Source organism: Ahaetulla prasina, chromosome 15 (assembly GCF_028640845.1).
Source record: "Ahaetulla prasina isolate Xishuangbanna chromosome 15, ASM2864084v1, whole genome shotgun sequence".
NCBI lineage: Eukaryota > Metazoa > Chordata > Lepidosauria > Squamata > Colubridae > Ahaetulla > Ahaetulla prasina.
The window spans coordinates 13,004,605-13,027,416 of NC_080553.1; the positions used below are offsets into that span (position 1 = coordinate 13,004,605).

Consider the following 22,812-nt stretch of genomic DNA (forward strand, 5'->3'; position numbering starts at 1 on the left):
TAAAAACCATGGGCCCCAGCTTCCCCCTCCCTCCCTGAGTGCCGGTTTGGGAACCCTGGTTTGGGAACGCAAAAAACGCGATCCTTTTTAAAAAAAAATATTTATTTACTGGTGTTAGTATTATTTTTAAAAGTCGAAGTTTCTCTTCTCCTGCGTTACCCGGCTTGTTGAAATAAGCGTCTTGTAAATAGCTTACTCAATAACTAAACAGAACCCAGTTAAAAAATTAATATTCCGATTAGTTCTTTTATAGGAAGCTTATACAAAACAAACAGGAACAGAAACTTGAGGCGTGGGGACTACAGACAAAAGTCTCCAGAAGAGCTGATTTGGCAAAGCTGAGGAATATATTCCTCTTTTCCTTAAAAAAATATTCCCTTGAGAGTTTACTCTTTGTGTGTGTGTGTGTGAGAGAGAGAGAGAGAGAGAGAGAGAAAGAGAGAAAGAGAGAGAGAAGAAAGAGAAGAAAGAAAGAGGAGAGGGGGAAAAAGAGAGAGAGAAGAAAGAGAGAGAAAAAAAGAGGGAAGAGAGGAGAGAGGAGTAAGAAAAGAGAGAAGAAAGTGAGGGGGAGGGAGAATAAAGCCAGGGAGAGAGAGAAGAAAGAGAGAAGGAAGAAAAGAAAAGAGGAGAGAAAATAAAGAGAGAGAAGAAAAGAAAGAAAGTGAGAGATAGAAAGAAGAAAGAGAGGAGTGAGAAGAGAGAGAGAAGAAAGTGAGGGAGAAGAACGTGGGGAAAAGAGAGAAGAAAGAAGAAAAGAAAGGAAAAGAGGAGAGGAGAAAAGAGAGAGAGAGAAGAGAGAAAGAAGAGAGAGAGAGAGAGAAAAGAGAGGAGAGAGGAATGAGAAGAGAGAGAGAGAAAAAATCAGGGAGAGAGAGAAGAAAGAGAAGAAAGAAAAGAAAAAGAGGAAAGGAGAGGAGAAAAAGAGAGAGGGAGAAGAAAGAGAAAGAAAAGAAAGTGAGAGAGAAGAAAGAGAGAGAAAACAGAGGAGTGAGGAGAGAGGAGAGAGGAGAGAGACTGTGGTTCAGTCATTGGGGGCCCCGGCGCTTTTAATCTTTAGATTAGATAGAAATGTTTAGAAATGAGACTCTGCCGAGTTTCTAACTCTGGTAGTTCAATGCTTAATTAAAATCAGCTTTTGCATTCTGAGTTTTATCTGCCCTGCGCCAGACCTTCTCCATAAATCTGAACCGTAAATCTTAGATCTGAAAAAGCAGAAGAGTGCTTTAAAAAACAGCTACACGTTTTAAAGATGTTTACAAAATTGTAGGGTTGTGAGGAGGGGCGGAGAGGAAGCCAAATGAAGAATTAATTAAGCAAAGTAAACCAGAATTTTTTTTTCTGGGAAAAGAAAAGGAAAGAGAAAGGAAGGAAGGAAGGAAGGAAGGAAGGAAGGAAGGAAGGAAGGAAGGACGGAAGGGAGAAAGAAAGAAAGAAAGAAAGAAAGGAAGGAAGGAAGGAAGGAAGGAAGGAAGGAAGGAAGGAAAGGAAAGGAAAGGAAAGGAAAGGAAAGGAAAGGAAAGGAAAGGAAAGAAGGAGAAAAGAGAAGGAAGGAAAAGAAAGGAAAGGAAAGGAAGGAAGGAAGGAAGGACGGAAGGAAGGAAGGAAGGAAGGAAGGAAGGAAGGAAGGAAGGAAGGAAGGAAGGAAGGAAGGAAAGAAAGAAAGAAAGAGGAAAAATGAAGGAAGGAAGGAAGGAAAGAAGGAAGAAAGAAAGGAAGATTAAACGTAAGAGGAAGAAGGAAGGAAGGAAGGAAGGAAGGAAGGAAGGAAGGAAGGAAGGAAAGGAAAGGAAAGGAAAGGAAAGGAAAGGAAAGAAAGGAAAGAAGGAGAAAAGAGAAGAAAGAAAAGAAAAAGAGGAAAGGAGAGGAGAAAAAGAGAGAGAGGGAGAAGAAAGAGAAAGAAAAGAAAGTGAGAGAGAAGAAAGAGAGAGAAAACAGAGGAGTGAGGAGAGAGGAGAGAGGAGAGAGACTGTGGTTCAGTCATTGGGGGCCCCGGCGCTTTTAATCTTTAGATTAGATAGAAATGTTTAGAAATGAGACTCTGCCGAGTTTCTAACTCTGGTAGTTCAATGCTTAATTAAAATCAGCTTTTGCATTCTGAGTTTTATCTGCCCTGCGCCAGACCTTCTCCATAAATCTGAACCGTAAATCTTAGATCTGAAAAAGCAGAAGAGTGCTTTAAAAAACAGCTACACGTTTTAAAGATGTTTACAAAATTGTAGGGTTGTGAGGAGGGGGGGGCGGAGAGGAAGCCAAATGAAGAATTAATTAAGCAAAGTAAACCCAGGGGAATTCCCCCCCTTTTTTTTTTCTGGGGAAAAGAAAAGGAAAGAGAAAGGAAGGGAAGGAAGGAAGGAAGGAAGGAAGGAAGGAAGGAAGGAAGGAAGGAAAGGAGGAAGAAGGAAGGGAAGGGAAGGAAAGGAAAGGAAAGGGAAGGGAAGGAAAGGAAAGGAGGAAGAAGGAAGGGAAGGGAAGGGAAAGGAAAGGAAAGGAAAGGAAAGGAAAGGAAAGGAAAGGAAAGGAAAGGAAAGGAAAGGAAAGGAAAAGAAAGGAAAGAAGGGAGAAAAGAGAAAAGGGGAAGGAAAAGAAAGGAAAGGAAGGAAGGAAGGAAGGAAAGGAGGAAGAAGGAAGGAAGGAAGGAAGGAAAGGAAAGGAAAGGAAAGGAAAGGAAAGGAAAGGAAAGGAAAAGAAAGGAAAGAAGGGAGAAAAGAGAAAAGGGGAAGGAAAAGAAAGGAAAGGAAAAAGGGAAGGGAAGGGAAGGAAAGGAAAGGAAAGAAGGAAGAAAAGAGAAAAGGGGAAGGAAAAGCAAGGAAGAGAAAGGAAAGGAAAGGAAGAGGAAAAAAGAGATAGATAGATAGATAAATAGATTCAACATGGAGGCTGTCAGAATACTGTAGTATACACAATCCACCTTCTCTTACAGAGAAGATACAGATGTTAATCAAGGTTGTCCTGCCCACATGAGCCAAAATTTTCTCCTTTTTTTAGAAGAAAAGAGTAGCTAATATTGATACTCATCCACATTCGAAGGAGAACGCCAAGAATAAAAGGGAGAGACAGAGAGAGAGAGAGAGAGAGAGAGAGAGAGAGAGAAGGCTAGAAATAGGAGGGGAAGGATACTGCAAAATCCTCAATTCCTCCCTATCAGCTGTGACTTGGGAGGGAGAGAATAGATGGGGGACAGGGCCAGTCAGAATTTTTACTCCCGGTTCTCCGAGCTACTCAAAATTTCCGCTAACGGTTCTCCAGAACTGGTCAGAACCTGCTGAAACCCACCTCTGGCATGGGGTAAGTAGAACAGCACGGGGAGGGGGGGTGATCAGCTGTGGTGCACAATCTTTTATTTATTTATTTATTTATTTATTTATTTATTTATTTATTTATTTATTTATTTATTTAATCACATTTTTATACCGCCCTATCTCCCGGGGGACTCAGGGCGGTTTACAGCCTAATAAAAACATACCTATAAATACAAAATAAAACACCAATTAAAAAACTTATTAAATAAGGCCGAATATTTTTAAAAAATTATTTTTAAAAGCATTTTTTTACAACCTATTCGGCCGAATAGGTTGTTAAAAATGTTTTTAAAAGTAAAAAAAAAAGGCTCTGATGATCACGCGGCTCAGCTGTGATCGTCAGAGCCTTTTTTTAAAAAAACTTTTAAAAGAATTTTTTTTAAAGCGGCAAGCAGGAAAGCGGGCAACTGGGCATTTGGCGGGGCATGGGTGGGTGGGGGGGCAGAGATTTTTGCTACTGGTTCTCTGAACCACCAGCCGCCATCACTACCGGATCAGCTGATCCGGTCCGAACCGGGAGAATTTCACCCCTGCTATGAGTAAACCTGGGTATGTCTAGTTTAATGAAAAGAAGGACTAGGGGAGACATGATAGCAGTCTTCCAATATTTCAGGGGCTGCCCCAAAGAAGAGGGAGTCAAGCTATTCTCCAAAGCCCCTGAGGGCAGGACAAGAAGCAATGGGTGGAAACTATTCAAGGAGAGAAGCAATCTGGAATTAAGGAGAAATTCCTTGACAGTGAAAACAATTAATCAGTGGAACGACTCGCCTCCAGAAGTTGCGAATGCTCCAACACTGGAAGTTTTTTAGAAGAAATTGGACAACCGTTTGTCTAGAGTGGCGTAGGGTTCCCTGCCTAAGCAGGGGGTTGGGCTAGAAGACCTCCAAGGTCCCTCTCAACTCTTGTTATTCTCTCTTCTATATTTCGCCTGAAGGAAGGTGGGAAGTTTCCTGATAGACTCCTTGTTTGGCTGGCTTCCAGTCGGAATATCTTCCCTAGCCATCTGTCTTCAAGCAGACATAGTCAGAAAGGGCTTTGAAGATGAAAGAAAAGAGATCCAGGGGGACACAGGTAGCTCTGCGGCTGCAGGTTGGGAACCTGGGAAGAATAAGCTTCTGCCTCCTAGATGACTGATTTCCTTCCATCAAAACACAAAACGTTCTTCTCTCTCCTGATGAAGACCAACCAACCTCATCGCGAGAGATGGCAAAACCAAGCAAATTTGGGCCAATTTAAAAAAAAAATTAAAAATCAAAGGCTATGAAGAGAATAGAAGAGAAGATTTGTGGCTCGGAGGGTTGAACTGCAAGTCCTTTGGTTGCTCTCTGAGCTCAGCTGCGGAAGTTTCCTTGCCCTTACCTTCATTTGAAACTGATGAGGTTACCCAGTTCGGTAAGGAAACGTCTGCAAGAAAAAAAACCCGATCAGGTTCAGAGAGCACCAAAGACCCCTTCTCCTCCTCCTCCACCACCACCACCACCCCATCAGCAACACCAAAGATTCAGACCTCGTGTAAGTTTGGAGAAGATTCAGACATGTTTCAGCTCGGAGAAGAGGCCAAATGGATGGTTAGTTGGGCTGCCAAGTTGTTGGTAAGACAACAGAGTTAATGTGGTTGTGGAGCCATGGGGAGTTGAATCAACTTCCAGGACTTCACAGAAGTCAGGCAGACTCATAAGATCCCATGTGGGAGTGCTCATCACTTCCTCCCAAATTTGTTCAGTTGTTGTGTTGTGTTGTGTTCTATTCTATTCTATTCTGTTCTATTCTATTCTATTCTATTCTATTCTATTCTATTCTACTCTACTCTACTCTACTCTATACTCTACTCTACTCTACTCTACTCTACTCTACTCTACTCTACTCTACTCTACTCTACTCTACTCTACATTCTTCATTCCAATATTCTATTCTACTCTACTCTACTCCTATTCTGTTGTTCTATTCTATTCTATTCTATTCTATTCTATTCTATTCTATTCTATTCTATTCTATTCTATTCTATTCTACTCTACTCTACTCTACTCTACTCTACTCTACTCTACTCTCTATTCTTCATTCCAATATTCTATTCTATTCTACTCTACTCTACTCCTATTCTGTTGTTCTATTCTATTCTATTCTATTCTGTTCTACTCTACTCTAGTCTACTCTACTCCTATTCTATTCTATTCTATTCTATTCTATTCTATTCTATTCTATTCTATTCTATTCTATTCTATTCTATTCTATTCCATTCCATTCCACTCCACTCCACTCCACTCCACTCCACTCCACTCCACCACTCTACTCTACTCTACTCTACTCTACTCACTCTACTCTGCTCTACTCTACTCTACTCTACATTCTTCATTCCAATATTCTGTTCTACTCTACTCTACTCTACTCCTGTTCTGTTGTTCTGTTCTGTTCTGTTCTGTTCTATTCTATTCTATTCTGTTCTGTTCATTCTATTCTGTTCTATTCTACTCTACTCTACTCACTCACTCTACTCTACATTCTTCATTCCAATATTCTGTTCTACTCTACTCTGCTCTACTCTACTCCTGTTCTGTTGTTCTGTTCTATTCTATTCTATTCTGTTCTACTCTACTCTAGTCTACTCTACTCCTATTCTATTCTATTCTATTCTATTCTATTCTATTCTATTCTATTCTATTCTATTCTATTCTATTCTATTCTATTCTATTCCATTCCATTCCACTCCACTCCACTCCACTCCACTCCACTCCACTCCACCACTCTACTCTACTCTACTCTACTCTACTCTACTCTACTCTACTCTACTCTATTCATTTATTTTATCTAATGTGTCAAATTTATGTGTCACTCATTCTAGGAACTTAGTGAAGGAAAGTCTAACCCAGGGGCCTGCAACCTTAAACACTCAAAAAGAGCCATTTGGACCCGTTTCCCACAGAAAAGAAAACACCGGGAGCCACAAAACCCTTCCCGTTGCCTGACTATTTCTTGAGCGGTCACAAATTTAGCGTATGTAGTTGAATTAAATGTTCTGTTTTCTTCTGAAACTTTTCTTTTCTTGGATTTATCCATGGTTGGCCTAACCAGGGGCTGAAAAGCTCAATAAATCACGTGCTGGAGGGTGTCGCACATTGGCAGTTGTGGCACATATTTCGAGCGACAGGGAGCCGCAGCAGAGGGGTGAAAGAGCCACATGCAGCTCCAGAGCCACATGCGGCTCCAGAGCTACGGGTTGCTGACCCCTGGTCTAACCATTATTGGACAATTTGGCGAGTCAGCCTTAGTATTTCTTTTATTTTCAAAACTCAACTCTCAGAAAAATGGAGAAGGGGAATCAGCCAATCTTTTGCTGATTAATTGGAAGAATTATTTTTTTAAAAAAAATAAATCCTACAATATACGTCAGACCATTTTACGTACCATTTCCAAGGTCTGAAAAAGGTGAATTCTGACCCACAAAGATGATGAAACAAGAAACCCATAGATTACCGAACAGCACAATATTCTTTAGCTCTTGCTACTGCAGAATAACATGGTTACATTAGGAAAACTCATTCACTACAGCTACTCAGCACTATGCTATGTTTTACTTTAATGGTAGCTAAGTTCTTATTGCTGCTGGAGCTAAAATTAAACAAACCGATTATGGCTTCCAGTTTAGGGACTCCATTAAGCCTTCGAGAAATTTACCAGGCGTTCGGTTCCAAACATGTAACCAGGCCCAGGATAAAGAATTTAGAGCTAAGCTTGCATTAAATTCTATTAAATTGATTAAATACAGCTGATCGGTTCCCCGCTACTCTAATAGTTCCCTATTTAGTGTCAGTGTTTGGTCCAAACCCCAAGTAATTTTAGGCCTCATGAATCTTAAAAATGCTACGTGGGTCTCAAATATGTGCCTTTAAGAAATGCAATCCTTTTGTGCTAAGAAAGTGGTTCAGTTGATGTTAAGGAACAGAAGCAAATAAATTACTGTGTCATATATGAGCTGGAGAATTGGTGAGACATTTTGACTCCTAATCTGGAAACGGGTTCATCGCACATTTCAGGAGAACCATCGGCCATCTGGGAAAGCCTCATTTCTAGGAACAGGACCTGGGTGAAACCAGGCTTAATAGCAGTGACATGGAGACGGATCTTGGAGTCTTAGTGGACCACCAGTTAAATATGAGCCAGCAGTGTGGAGTGGCAGTCAAAAAAGCCAATGCAATCCTAAATTGCATTAACAGAGGGATACAATCAAGATCAAGTGAGGTACTAATACCACTATAAAGCCTTAGTTAAGACCACACCTAGAGTACTGCATCCAGTTTTGGTCACCACACTACAAAAAAGATGTTGAGACTCTAGAACAGCGGTTCTCAACCTGTGGGTCGCGACCCCGTTGGGGGTCGAATGACGATTTGCCAGGGGTCGCCTAAGACCATCGGAAATATGGGAAGTATACTTGGAGTCGAAGCATTGTGCTCCAATGGTTGACTCCACAAGCAATCACTCCCAATTGCTAGTCTAATCTGGCTTCAGGCACGATAAACTTAATAGGGGAGAAGTCTCTGCTTTAATGCCTCTGTCCTCAAGGCAATCGCAAGCAATTCAGATCGCTAGCCAATATGGCTTCAGGCACGATAAATTCAAAAAAACAGTTTGCCGCTTTTTTCCCCCTTCTTCGGCTGCTGAGGTGCACTGAGATCGTTGCGAAAATAATTTTGCGGTTGGGGTCACCACATCGTGGGGAATTGTATTAAAGGGGTCGCAGCACTATAAAGGTTGAGAACCACTGCTCTAGAAAGAGTGCAGAGAAGGGCAACCAGAATGATTAAGGGACTGGAGGATGAAACATATTGAAAACAGTTACAGGAAATGGGCCTGGCTAGTCTAGGGAAGAGAAGGACCAGGGGAGACAGGATAGTAGTCTTACAATATTTGAGGGGCTGCCACAGAGAGGAGGAGCTATTCTCCAAAGCATCTGAAGGCCAGACAAGGAAGAATGGATGGAAACTGAACAAGGAGAGATTCAACCTGGAAATAAGAAGAAATTTCTTGCCAGTTAGAACAATTAACCTAGAGTATTGCATCCAGTTTTGCTCACCACACTATAAAAAAAGATCTTGAGACTCTAGAAAGAGTGCAGAGAAGAGCAACCAAGATGATGAGGGGACTGGAGGATGAAACATACGATGAACGGTTGCAGGAACTGAGCAGTCTAGTGAAGAGAAGGATCAGGGGAGACATGATAGCAGTCTTCCAATACTTGAGGGGCTGCCACAGAGAGGAGGGGGTCAAGCTATTTTCCAAAGTATGATCACTCTGAGTGTTGTGATCCAGGCCCAAGTAGGTAGTAGTAGACACAATCAAAGTTCAAAAACAAACAGACTTTATTGGAATAGCTGAGAATTAACCCATTCTCAGCGTCATCCAAACTAAATCAAAACAAATTCTTTGTAACACAACTCGTCAGTCTTATCACCAACCTTGGTCTAATTAGGCAAACTGCCAAAGGCTTTTCTTGGCAAAAGTTCAAAAGCAGAGGATGCCGACAAGAAATAAATGCAGCAAGACAAGGAGCAATTCTATCAACGTTGTTTTCCGACAAAGAGCCCAAGAGCCGTTGCTGGTCTTTTAAGCCTTATGGGAGGGGCCAATCATCTCATGGTCCTATTCCCGACTCGTCCTCTTTGCTTGAGCTGCTCTTGCCTTCTGGCATCTCTTCTCATGCGTGCATTAGGAACAGGCTCCTCCTGTTCCTCTGCCTCACTACTGTCAGCCTCTGGAGGCTTCGGAGTCTACACATCACTCCTAGATGGCCCTGGCCCCACCTCTGCCTCCGACGCAGAGCCCTCATCTGGGCCTTCCCCAGCCTCCAGGACTGGCCCATGTTCTTCCTCAGCCTCATCGTTATCCGACTCTGCTGCCAGCTCTGCAGGCTGCTGGCGGACCACAACACTGACCATCAATGGAAGTGTGAATGAAAGGAGGGACAGAGAGGTCTTTCCAAATCCAAGGGCTAATTGATTGCCTTCTGCCACTAGCACTGATTATGTCACCTGGTTGGGTAATGAAACGTCTGCAAGAAAACAGCCAGGCTCAGAGAGGACCCCACAGCTCAACCCTGAGCTAACAAATGTCCTCTTCTATCAGTTGTCTTCTGTGGCAGCTCATTACCCTTCATGAGGGGAAAGCTAAGCAGCTACCTACTCCAGATGGTTGCCCAGAAGGAAAACCTGGATAGTAACTAGCTTCCTTCTCCTTCTGCAGCAAAACCACAGCTGTAGATAAAGAACAGTTAGTTGACTCTCAAAGATGGATAATCCACGTGCTTGATTTCGTAGATGGCAACCCACAAAGGCCAATGATACAATCAGTGTTTATCTTCAAGGTGTCATTGATTTTTCATAGCAAGGTATTATGGCAGCAGGGTGTTTTATCCGAGATGATCTTAGATGACATGAGTGGGTCTTATTTGATGAGTTGAGTAACACATTGAAGAGCTCCAGTTGCACCTGGATTAAACAAATAAACTGAGGCCTGTCAGATGTTTGACGCTTCCATCATGCTCAACTGTAGGACTGGGACATCAAGTCCCGAAATATTCTAAGAGGTCTTGATCTGAACCAGAGGTTTTTTTTTTTAACTCAAACTGAAATTCCCATGGAGCTACGAACATTATATCACAGTTTAATCAGCTTCACCAGATTTTCCAAAGTACCAGAAGGCAGGACAAGAAGCAACGGGTAGAAACTCATCAAGGAGAGAAGCAACTTAGAACTAAGGAGAAATTTCCTGACAGTGAGAACAATTAATCAGTGGAATGACTTACCTCCAGAAGTTGTGAATGCTCCAACACTGGAAGTTTTTAAGAAGAGATTGGACAACCATTTGTCTGGAGTGGCGTAGGGTTCCCTGCCTAAGCAGGAGGTTGGGCTAGAAGACCTCCAAGGTCCCTCTCAACTCTTGTTATTCTCTCTTCTATATTTCGCGTGAAGGAAGATGGGAAGTTTTCTGATAGACTCCTTGTTTGGCTGGCTTCCAGTCTGAATATCTTCCCTAGCCATCTGTCTTCAAGCAGTCATAGTCAGAAAGGGCTTTGAAGATGAAAGAAAAGAGATCCAGGGGGGCACAGGTAGCTCTGCGGCTGCAGGTTGGGAACCTGGGAAGAATAAGCTTCTACATCCTAGATGACTGATTTCCTTCCATCAAAACACAAAACGTTCTTCTCTCGCCTGATGAAGACCAACCCACCTCATCGTGAGAGATGGCAAAACCAAGGTCTCCTGCTTGAGCAGTGGGTTGGACTAGAAGACATCCAAGGTCCCTTCCAGCTCCATTCTGACAATAGTAGTAGCAATAGTAGTAGTAGTAGTAGAATAGAATAGAATAGAATAGAATAGAATAGAATAGAATAGAATAGAATAGAATAGAATAGAATAGAATAGAATTTTATTGGCCAAGTGTGATTGGACACACAAGGAATTTGTCTTGGTGCATATGCTCTCAGTGTACATAAAAGAAAAGATACGTTCATCAAGGTACAACATTTACAACACAATTGATGATCAATATATCAATATAAATCATAAGGATTGCCAGCAACAAGTTATAGTCATACAGTCATAAGTGGAAAGAGATTGGTGATGGGAACTATGAAACGATTAATAGTAGTGCAGATTCAGTAAATAGTCTGACAGTGTTGAGGGAATTATTTGTTTAGCAGAGTGATGGCCTTCGGGGAAAAACTGTTCTTGTGTCTAGTTGTTCTGGTGTGCAGTGCTCTATAGTAATAATAGGAGGAAGAAGAAGAAGAAGAAGAAGAAGAAGAAGAAGAAGAAGAAGAAGAAGAAGAAGAAGAAGGAGGAGGAGGAGGAGGAGGAGGAGGAGGAGGAGGAGGAGGAGGAGGAGGTGGAGGAGGAGGAGGAGGAGGAGGAGGAGGAGGAGGAGGAGGAGGAGGAGGAGGAGGAGGAGGTGGTGGTGGTACTTGGTTGATACCTAGGATGCTGGCAGCAACCCGTATCAACCATCAGCACCAGTCAATTGTATTTGTGATGCCTTTTTGAATGTTCAGTTGACTGAGTTTCATGTTTAATGAGTAAAGATAATAATAATAATAATAATAATAATAACAATAATAATAATAATATCAACCATTAGCACCAGTCAATACTATTTGTGATGTATTTTTGAATGTTCAGTTGACTAAGTATCATTTTTAATGAATAAAGTAAATAATAATAATAGTAGTAGTAGTAGTAGCAGTAGTAGTAGTAGTAGTAGTAGTAGAAGATGGCAGGCCAAATGCAGGACTGAAGCAGGCCCCATCCCTTTGCGTGGCTGTGTGTGAGATACATATGCAAGAAGGACCGAATTTGAATCACCACATTCCATCTGCTCTCTTGCCAATTTTGACACACGCCTACACTCCACGGCTCCTGCCGGCTCTCCCATAATGGTGGCACCCAAGCCTGCATTTTAACTACATTTAACATAATGATGAAAGCGGCGTTGCACCTTTGTGTGCAGCTGAGGAGGGCCAAAAATTCCCTTGGGTGCAACCTAGAGCCAAGGAGAAATTTACTAACAATGAGAACAATTAACCAGTGGAACGGCTTGCCTCCAGAAATTGTGGGTGCTCCAACATAGGAGGTTTTCAAGAAAAGACTAGACAGCCCTTTGTCTGGAATGCTTGAGCAGGGGGTTGGCTAGAAGACCTCCAGGTCCCTTCCAAGTCTGTTATTATGAAGTAGTAGGTGGGAGCTAATCAAGGAGTGAAGCAACCTAGAGCTAAGGAGAAATTTCCTGACAGTGAGAACAATTAAACAGTGGAACAAGTTGCCTCCAGAAGTTGTGGGTGCTCCATCAATGGAGATTTTCAAGAAGAGATCGGACAAACATTTGTCCGGAATAGTAAAGGGTCTCCTGCTTGAGCAGAGGGGTTGGGCTAGAAGACCTTCAAGGTCCCTTTCAACTCTGTTATTCGGTTATGACTTTATGGGCATCACACCAACACACATGGGAGGGGAGGGAAACTGAGTTAAACACTCCCAGGTTCGTTTATAGTTGTTAGAGGAAAGCCGAGATGCAAGTAAGCAATGCATCTCGGCTGCCTACTGTCATATTTTCAAAGCTGAAATCCATCCTTGTCATTCTGTGCCTGAAGGGAGAGTCCCGACGAGCCCTGAGCTGGTAAACAAGCAGACGGATGCATTTATCTTTCTTTCTAGCAATAGATCTTGAGAACTTCTGCTTTGTCATTTGGAAACGGATTCTGCTCATTCATCTGCTTTCACTCCCCTTCTTTCTTTTTTTTTAAATCCCAAGTTGTCGTGAGATCTTTGGAATTTAGGGAGGAACAGGGAGAGAGAGAACATAGGAGATGATAGATAGATAGATAGATAGATAGATAGATAGATAGATAGATAGATAGATAGATAGATAGAGAGAGAGAGAGAGAGAGAGAGAGAGAGAGAGAGAGAGAGAGAGAGAGAGAGAGGCAGGAAGATAGGCAGGCAGACAAACACTGGAGAGAGAGAGGAGAAAGAAACAGAGAAGAGAGAGGAGGAGGAGGAGGAGGAGGAGGAGGAGGAGGAGGAGGAGAAGGAGAAGGAGAAGGAGAAGGAGAAGGAGGAGAAGGAGAAGGAGAAGGAGAAGGAGAAGGAGAAGGAGAAGGAGAAGAAGAAGAAGAAGAAGAAGAAGAAGAAGAAGAAGAAGAAGAAGAAGAAGAAGAAGAAGAAGAAGAAGGAGAAGGAGAAGGAGAAGGAGTAGTAGTAGTAGCAGTTGTTGTTTAAGGTTGAACTGTGGATTTCTTGTGCCTTCTGAGCTTGGTTTTCTTGGAGGCATTTCATTATCCAACTAGGTAACATCATCAGTGTTATAAGGGAATGTGGGAGGAGGAGGAGGAGGAGGAAGAAGAACAAGAAGGAAGAAGAAGAAAGGAGGAGGAGGAGGAGGAGGAAGGAGGAGAAGGAGGAGGAGGGGAAGAAGAAGAAGAAGGAGAAGGAGAAGAAGAAGGAGAAGGAGAAGGAGAAGTAGCAGTTGTTGTTTAAGGTTGAACTGTGGATTTCTTGTGCCTTCTGAGCTTGGTTTTTTTGGAGGCATTTCATTACCCAACTAGGTAACATCATCAGTGTTGTCAGGGAATGTGGGAGGAGGAGGAGGAGGAGGAGGAGGAGGAGGAGGAGGAGGAGGAAGAAGAAGAAGAAGAAGAAGAAGAAGAAGAAGAAGAAGAAGAAGAAGAAGAAGAAGAAGAAGAAGAAGAAGAAGAAGAAGAAGAAGAAGAAGAAGAAGAAGAAGAAGAAGAAGAAGAAAAAAATAATCCTGCAATTGAAGAAGCAGCTTCTTGGATGAGAAGTGAAATGTCTTCAAGCAAAAACGAAGTAAGCCCAGTTGTCTTTTGAAAAAGCACTTTTGGGACAACCATGTGCCGGACGATGAAGACTCTCCATAGACATTTAGGGATGCTAGGAATAGTTTGTGGTTTAAGAAGAAGGGGCAAGCAAAGAACACGCTGGCTTGATAGCATCAAATCCAATACAACAATTGAAAGAAGCCGTGATTGACAGGGGAACATGGAGAGTACTAGCCTATAAAAGTCACCAAGAGTCATACAGGGCTACAGGTAGTCCTCGACTTACAACAGTTCACTTAGTGACCGAAGTTACGACAGCACTGAAAAAAAGTGACTTACGACCTGTTTTTCACACTTATGACCATTGCAACCCGCCGGTCGCGTGATTTACATTCGGATGCTTGACAACTGACTCACGTTTACGACGGTTGTAGCGTCTGGGGGGGGGTCAGGCGATCCCCTTTTGCGACCGCCTAACAAGCAAAGTCGATGGGGAAACCCGGCTTCACTTAACAACCGTGTTACTAACTTAACGACTGCAGCGGTTCACTTAACAACTGTGGCAAAAACAGTGTCGTAAAATGCAGCAAAGCCTCACTTAGCAAATCTCTCATTTAGCAGCATAAACATTGGGCTCAGTTGCGGTCGTAAGTCGAGGACTGCCTGTCCACTTACGACAGTTCGTTTAGTGAACATTTGACGTTACGACGGCACCCAAGGGAAAAGCGACACATGACCTTTTTTTCCACACTTACGAAGGCTGCGTCATCCAATGCTTGGCAACCGGCTCGCATTTACGACGGTTGCAGAGCCTCGGGGGTCACGCGATCCCCTTTTGTGACTGGAAAGCCAGGAGGGGAAGGCAGCCAGATTCACTTGTAGCCAGTGATGGGATTCAAGCCATTTAACAACCGGTTCTCTGCCCTAATGATTTCTTCCAACAACCAGTTTGCCAAACTGCTCAGAAAGTTAACAACCGGTTCTCCCGGAGTGGTGCGAACCGGCTGAATCCCACCACTGCTTGTAGCCGTATGATTCACTTGAATGTTTTGCTTAACGACTGGGTCAAGGAAGGCCGTAAAACTGGGCACTTTTTACTTACTTAACCACCGTCTCGTTTAGCGTAGACGTCAATCTTGCGTAAACGTCGTAATCGTAAGTCAAGGATTACCCGTAAATGGTTAAAAATAACAAACTTCGTTTGATTTTCTGACTGCAAGAACCCTTGGGCTAAAGACGAGAATGATTCATCCATTCATCTAGGGTGGGGCAACAGTTAAAAACTAACAGGGAGTTAATATTGGTTTCACCTGTCTTCTCCTGGTGCCTCTTGAAGTAAGATTCTTACTCATCCTCCCTTAATCTCTGGCCACGCAGCAGTGTGGAGTTGGGAGTTCCACTTGTTTTATCTTTAGGCCACGAATTTATAAACGGCAGGAGCACACCTCCTGCAGGTGTCAGTCAGGGGCAGTTTCTCCCGTGGTCAATCAAACTCCTGTCTTACACCTCCCTAGACCTGCTTGGCAGCCCGTTTCTGGATTGTCATGTCCTCCTCCGCTTGTTCCTGGGTTTTAAAATATCCTCAACGTAACAACAGTTCGTTTGGTTAGACTTAGAATAACTTTGCTGTCACTTTGAATGTAGACTGATCGGCGTACATTAAAATGAAATTTCGTTGCACGCAGCTCTCGAAGGGTCACCATTTCCAATATACACTACATGTTGCTGTTAGTCGCGAAGTCGCGTCTGACCCATCGTGACCCCATGGACAGCGTTCCTCCAGGCCTTCCTGTCCTCTACCATCCTCTGGAGTCCATTTAAGCTCACGCTGACTGCTTCAGTGACTACATCCAGCCACCTCGTTCTCTGCCATCCCCTTCTTCTTTTGCCCTCCATCGTTCCCAGCACTAGGCTCTTCTCCTTCCTTCTCCTTAGGTGGACAAAGTATTTTGAGTTTCCTCTTCAGAATCTGGCCTTCTAAAGAGCAGTCAGGGTTGATCTCCTCTAGGACCGACCGGTTGGATCGCCTTGCAGTCCAAGGGACTCACAGGAGTCTTCTCCAGCACCAGAGTTCAAAGGCCTCCATTCTTTGGCGCTCAGCCTTCCCTGTGGTCCAACTTTCCCAGCCATACGTTGCAACTGGGAACACCATAACTTTACTGTCACTTTGAATGTACACAAATCGACATACATTAAAATGAAATTTCGTTGCATACAGCTCTCAGAGGGTCACCATTTCCAATATACACTACATAGACATGACTACACAAACAAATACATAAATATGCATATACCCACATATATTATATGACACAGTGAAACAACAGTTTAGTTTGGATGTATACACACACACGTACATAGTGAGAGAAACGAATCTTCCGAGTTTACAAGATGGATGGCATAGGGAGCAAAGCTGTTACAGAATCTGGTAGTCCTGCTAGAAATATTTCAAAAACCCCTCCCAGAGGGGAGCAACAGAAACAGACCAAGGGGTGGGTTGGGTTGGTGGGGTCTCTAACAATGCTTCAAGCTCTAAGCACGAAGCAGTTATAAGCAGTATCCTTATAATTCAGTATCCTGAATGACAGGAAGCGAGCTTCCTATAATCTTCTCCACTGTCCTCACCACTCTCTGTAGGGACTTTCTATCTGAGGCACTACACCAAACCAAACAGTGACCATTTGAAGTTAGAGCGGCACTTTAAAAAGTAACTTAGGGCCATTTCTCATACTTACGATCACTGCAGCATCCCCCTTGGTCACGTGATCAAAATTCAGACGCTTGGCAACCGGCTAATATGTATGACGGTTGCAGTGTCCTGGGGGAGCGGGTCACATGATCCCCTTTTGTGACCTTCTGACCAGACCAGTCAATGGGAAAGCCAGATTCACTTAACGGCAGTAGTAACTTAACAACTGCAGGGTTTCACTTAACAACAGTGGCAAGAAATAGAACAGGACAGGACAGGACAGGACAGGACAGAATTCTTTATTGGCCAAGTGTGATTGGACACACAAGGGATTTATGTTTGGGGCATATGCTCTCAATGTACGTAAAAAGTCAAGATACAGTTTGTCAAAAGGTTGTAAAACAGGGTGAAACTCACTTGGCAACAGACATTTTGGCCTCAGCTGTGGTCATAAGTCTGTATTTCTCCCCTCCCCCCCAGTTCCAACCCACAAGGATACAACAAGATCAAAGACATGCAAATCACCCAGAAAAAATTATCAATCTGCCAATAGTAAAATGACCTTGTTAGCTTGACACTGACAGAGTTGAGCTGGAAGGAACCTTGGAGGTCTTCTAGTCCAACCCCCTACTCAAGCAGGAAACCCTATAACATTTCAGACTGGTGGCTGTCTAGTCTTTAAGTGATGGAGCACCCATAACTTCGGAAGGCAAACCAGTCGTCACCGATGAATTGTCCTCACTGTTAGGAAGTTTCACCTTAGTTCTAAGTTGCTTCTCTCCTTGCTTAGTTTCCATCCCTTGTTTCTTGTCCTGCCTTCAGGTGCTTTGGAGAATAGCTTGACTCCCTCTTCTTTGGGGCAGCCCCTGAGATATTGGAACACTGCTATCAAAATTGGGATTTTAATCTTAAATTTAGTAATTTTAAACGGGGTTTTTAGTATGGTAAATTTTAATCATTGGGCTAATTTAAATAAGTTTTTTAAATTGTATTTTAAATTTGTATATTGTATTGCCGGTTTTTTATTATGCCTGTAATAATAAATAATAATTCGGGAGAAGGGCGGTATAAAAATAAAATAAAATAAATAAATAAATAAATAAATAAATCATGCCTCCCCTAGTCCTTTTTTTCTTTAGACTGGGCAATACCCAATTCCTTCCACCGTTCTTCATATGAATGCTCCAACAGTGGAAGTTTTTAAGAAGATGTTGGATGACCATTTGTCTGAAGTGGTGTAGGGTTTCCTGCCTAAGCAGGGGGTTGGACTAGAAGACCTCCAAGGTCTCTTCCAACTGTTCTTTTCTGTTCTGTTCTGTTCTACTCTACTCTATTCTTTATTTATTTTATTTATTTATTTATTTTTGTCACAACAATATATGTAGGCATCATACAAAAAGATTATATAGTATATAAACACATATATGAGTAAATATTAGGAGATATAAACATATATATATATATATATATATATATATATATAGATAGATAGATAGATAGATAGATAGATAGATAGATAGATAGATATAGATAGATATAGATATAGATATAGATATAGATATAGATATATAGATAGATATAGATATAGATATATAGATATATAGATATATAGATATAGATATATAGATATAGATATATATATATGAAGAAGAAAAGAAAAACAATAGGACAGGAACGGTAGGCACATTTGTGCGCTTATGAACGCCCCTTATGGTCCTCTTAGGAATGGGGTGAGGTCCATAGTAGAAAGTTTTTTTTCTTCATTCTAATATTCTCTAATCTTTTCTTCTGTTCTACTCTATTCTATATTTTCTATTCTGCTCTACTCTACTCTATTCTTCATTCCAATATTCTATTCTATTCTATTCTATTCTACTCTACTCTACTCTACTCTACTCTTCATTCTAATATTCTCTTCTCTTCTCTTTCCTTCTTTTCTCTTCTACTCTCCTCTACTCTCTTCTATATTTTCTATCCTATCCTATCCTATCCATTCTATTGTTTTAGTCTCCAGGCCCCTAATCGCCGTCTCTCATCTTCTCGCTTCTCCTCCTTCCTTTCATGCTCCCCACCCCCACACATCCGACTCCTACCTTTCTTTAAATATGCAGACCAAGGCTCCTCCGTTAAGCCTATCTCCCCCCTTCTTCCCCCACCCCCAAGCCGGCCGGGCTAAGGCTAGCGAGGAGTTGCAAGCGCTGGCCAATATTTAACTTATATGGTTGAGCCGGCGGCTTTCTCTCCCTCACTCCCCCCCCCCGCGCGCTCGCTTGTTTGCTCGCGAATTAATCATCCAGCGCGCAGTCGGCGCCAGGATAGATTTATCCTAAGCGGGGACGGGGCGGGTGTGGGTGTAGGGTGGGCGGTTTAAAAGGCTCCTGGGAGGAGGGGGACGCCAAGCCGCTTTCGCACCTTCCCGCTTTTGATCCGAGATTAGCGCAGCCTCCCCCTTCTTAAGGCTGGGTCTCCAGGGGGCTTAGCTCCAGAGGACATTCCCGCAAGGCGGAAGTTTACACACCGCGAGCCAAGAAGGTTACACGGAGGCCTAACTAATTCGGGAACCAGCCGGAGAGGGAGAAGGAACCGGCTGGGTCGCTGGAGGAACTAGGACCCTTCTCCAACGGGGTCCCCTCCGGCTCTTGCCACCTCTCCGACCCTCCCTCCCCCCCCCCACACAACCCCAGCCTTGAAAGGCTATAAATCCTTCCAAATAAGTCCAAGCCAATCTTGCTGGCTAGATCAGGGATCTGCAACCTTAAACACTCAAAAGAGCCATGTGGACCCGTTTCCCACGGAAAAGAAAACACCGGGAGCCACAAAACCCTTCCCCGTTGCCTGACAATTTCTCGAGCGGCCACAAAACTAGCAGATGTAGTTGAATTAAACGTCCTGTTTTCGTCTGAAACTTTTCTTTTCTTGGATTTATCCATGGTTGGCCTACCGGGGGTTGAAAAGCTCAATAAATCATGTGCCAGCGGGTGTCTCGCACATTGGCGCATATTCTGAGTGACAGGCAGCCGCAGCAGAGTGGGTGAAAGGGCCACATGCGGCTCCAGAGCCGCAGATTGCTGACCCCTGGGCTAGGTAAATTTGTAAATGTAACGGAGTTAGAAAGGGGCCTTGGAGGTCATCTAGTCCACTCCTCACGCGGGAGACCTGTACTAGGGATTCTAAACCGCCGAACTGATCGACAAGCTCAGTGTCTTAGCCACTGAGCCACCTAGTCAGGCTCGTGGGAGGTTTTTTTTTGTTTTTGCGTGGGAGTGGGGCGGGAGTCGGCGCTCTTCCGACTTTTTAAAATGAAATGAAATCACACGGCCGAGCGTGGAGGGGGAGTCCTGCCCTCCCCACGCGGATTTTTTTTGGGGGGGGGTGATTTCTTTGGACTTTCTCCAAGCTTCCTTGAGATACGCCCGCGACACGATTTCCACCCAGCCCCTTTGAAAACAGATATTATTTTTTTTAAAAAATAATTTACTTTCCCTGAAAGTAAGCCTATCCTTTTTTTTTTAGTTTTTGCATTTATATCCCGCCCTTCTCCGAAGACTCAGGGCGGCTTACACTATGTCAAGCAATAGTCTTCATCCATTTGTATATTATATACAAAGTCAATTTATTGCCCCCAACAATCTGGGTCCTCATTTTACCTACCTTATAAAGGATGGAAGGCTGAGTCAACCTTGGGCCTGGTGGGACTAGAACCTGCAGTAATTGCAAGCAGCTGCTGTTAATAACAGACTGCATTAGTCTGTTGAGCCACCAGAGGCCCTTTTCCTTTCTTTTTTCCTTAAAAGTTTTTCAGAAGGCGGGCAATGGGGGGGGGGGGGAAGACGCGCTGACGGCCTCTTGCACCCGTCGAAGTCTCCACCATTCCCTACTTTAGAACTGTACTTTAGGAGGCTCCTGCTGCTTCTGCCGAGAGGAGCAGCCCGCTGGGGATGGGGACTTCGACGGGGGAAGCTAAAGACCGGGGAAGCTAAATCCTCTCGCGTCGGGATTGAAATCCAGGGAGGTTTATTGTTCATGGGCAAAAGGGGTTCACAAATTTGTTGGGCTGGGGAGGGGATACTTTGTCGTATTGGTGACGGGAGCTAAGGCCTGTACAGAAGGAAGGAAGGAAGGAAGGAAGGAAGGAAGGAAGGAAGGAAGGAAGGAAGGGGAAGGGAAGGGAAGGGAAGGGAAGGGAGGAAAGAAGGGAGGGAGGAAAAAAGGGAGGGAGGGAAGAAAAGGAGGGAGGAAAGGAGGGAGGGAGGGAGGAGGGAGGGAGGAAAAAAGGGGGAGGGAAGGGAAGGGAGGGAAGAAGGAGGGAGGAAAAAGGGAGGAGGGAAGAAAGAGGGGAGGGGGGGAGGAGGGAGGGAGGAAAAAAGGGGGAGGGAAGGGAAGGGAGGGAAGAAGGGAGGGAGGGAAGAAGGGAGGGAGGGAAGAAAAGGAGGGAGGAAAGGAGGGAGTGAGGGAGTGAGGAAGGAATGGGAGGAGGGAAGAAAGAAGGAGGGAGGGAGGAGGAGGAGGAAGGAAAAAGGGAGGGAAGAAGGAGGAAGGAGGGAGGGAGGAAGGAAAGGGAGGAAAAAAGGAAAGGAGGGAAGGGAGGGAGGGAGGAAATGAGAAAGAAAAGGGTGAGAAGGAAGGAAAAAAGGAAAGAACATGGGAAAGAGGAAAAAAGAGGAGAGGCAGAAGAAAACATAAGAGAATGGGGGAAAGGAGCGAGGGAAGGAAGGACCAGGAAAGAAGAATATGAGAAAAGGGAAAAAGAAGGAAGGACATGAAAAAGTGAAAAATGGGAAGGGAGTGGGAGGGAGGGAGGACATGAAAAAGTGGGAGGGGGGAGAGAAAGAAGGAAGACCCCTTAGATGCCCACAGTTCATTCAAAGGCCCGGTCTCTGGAGGGAACGGCCTTTCTGCTTTAAACATACAACCCTCAAAATCTATACCCTATACCAGGGGTCTCCAACCTTGATCCCTTTAAGACTTGTGGACTTCAACTCCCAGATTCTGGGAGTTGAAGTCCACAAGTCTTAAAGGGACCAAGGTTGGAGACCCCTGCCCTATACCCCACCTGCCCCTTCACACAATACTCCAGGCAGGGTATTGTGTGAAAAAAACAGTGGAAAAACGGAGCCCACCAGAAGTCCATTAGGGCACCAGCTGCTTAGTACTTAACCAGACCATTTCTCTGGGATAGGAGTTCCCAAAATATCGCCCCCCCCAAAAAAAATCAGTCCCTAAACAAATCCTTTTCCACCGCAGCCTGGAAAACCGCCTGAACTTCGCAGTCAATTAGAAATCCGGCTCTTTTCCGGGCTCAACTTTATAAAAGCTTTTAGCGCCATGAAGGTTGTTTTTTCTGTTTAAATCGGAGAAGGAGCCACCTATCTTAGGTCGAGGGACCCTCAACCCCGTTTCAAGGGTGTGAAACGAATCGGTTCGAATTAGAACCCCAAGAATCACATGGAGGAGGGGGTTTGAAGACTGCCCCACACCCTTCCTTCCCTTCGTGGCCCAGTGACTTCAAGGGAAGAAAACCAATGCAGATAGACACCGAGATGGGGGGCGGGGAGGGGGGAGACCGTGTAGGGGTGTGTGTGTGTCAGAGGGAGGGAGGGAGAGGGGGAGAGAGAGAAGAGAGAGAAAGAGAAAGGAGAGAGAAGAAAGGGGAGAGAGGGAGAGGAAGAAAGAGAAAAAAGAAAGGATAGAGAAGACCGAGAGAGGAAGAGAGAGGAGAGAGAGAGAGAAAGGAGAAAGAAAAGAGAGAGAAAGGAGAAAGAGAAAGAAAGGAGAGAGGAGAGAGAGAGAGAAGGGAAGAGAGAGAAAGGAGAGAGAAGAAAGAGAGAGAAGAGAAAGAAAGAAAAAAAGAGAGAGAGAAAAAAGAGAGAGACTGGAGTTTTGTAGCTTTCTGGATCGCTGGGTCTGTAACGCCAAAGCCTTTGGTAACATCTAGCCCAGCCTTAATTGTCCGCGTGTGTTTGTTTGTCTGGCCACTCGGCTTCTTTCAAGGCGACCGGGAGGGAAGGGGAGAAGATATTGGGCGTTGGGGGGGGGATGGAAATGATCCTCCAGGCTGGTTTCCTGCACGGCTTTCAGTCCCCTGGCGCCGAAGAGCTCTTAGCCTCCGCTTCGAAAAATGCAGTGTTAGGAAAGCTAATCGCGTTAGATGTTCCGCTCCTATCTTGACCATATTTGCGCCGCCGCCGCCAAAGCCGGCCTCTCGTTTCTCCCTCCAACGAAGACAAACGGCCTGAGTGTCTCCAAACACACAATCCCTTTTATCTCTTTCAGGAGGGGAGCAGGGCGGGGGTGGGAAGGAGAGTGGGGGGAAGAGAGAGACGAGAAAAGAGAAGAGAGGGAGGAGGGGGAGAGAGAAGAGAGGGAGAGGAGAGGAAAGGAAAAGAGAGAGGGGAAAGAGAGAGAGACAGAAAGAGAACAGGAGAGAGAGAGAGAAGAGGGGAGAGGGAGGGACAGGAGAGGAGAGGAAGAGAGAGGGGAAAGAGGAGAGAGAGAGAGAGAAA

General features: G+C 44.2%; 1 long non-coding RNA gene across 1 annotated transcript in view; it reads right to left on the reverse strand.

Annotated features, from left to right (window-relative positions):
- LOC131185736 (uncharacterized) overlaps window positions 1-22,812 on the reverse strand; it is a 69,427-nt gene that overhangs the window by 42,277 nt on the left and 4,338 nt on the right. Inside the window, exon 2 of the long non-coding RNA XR_009152216.1 lies at window positions 4,659-4,703. This is a non-coding gene — a long non-coding RNA (uncharacterized LOC131185736). The remainder of the gene's footprint in view (window positions 1-4,658; window positions 4,704-22,812) is intronic.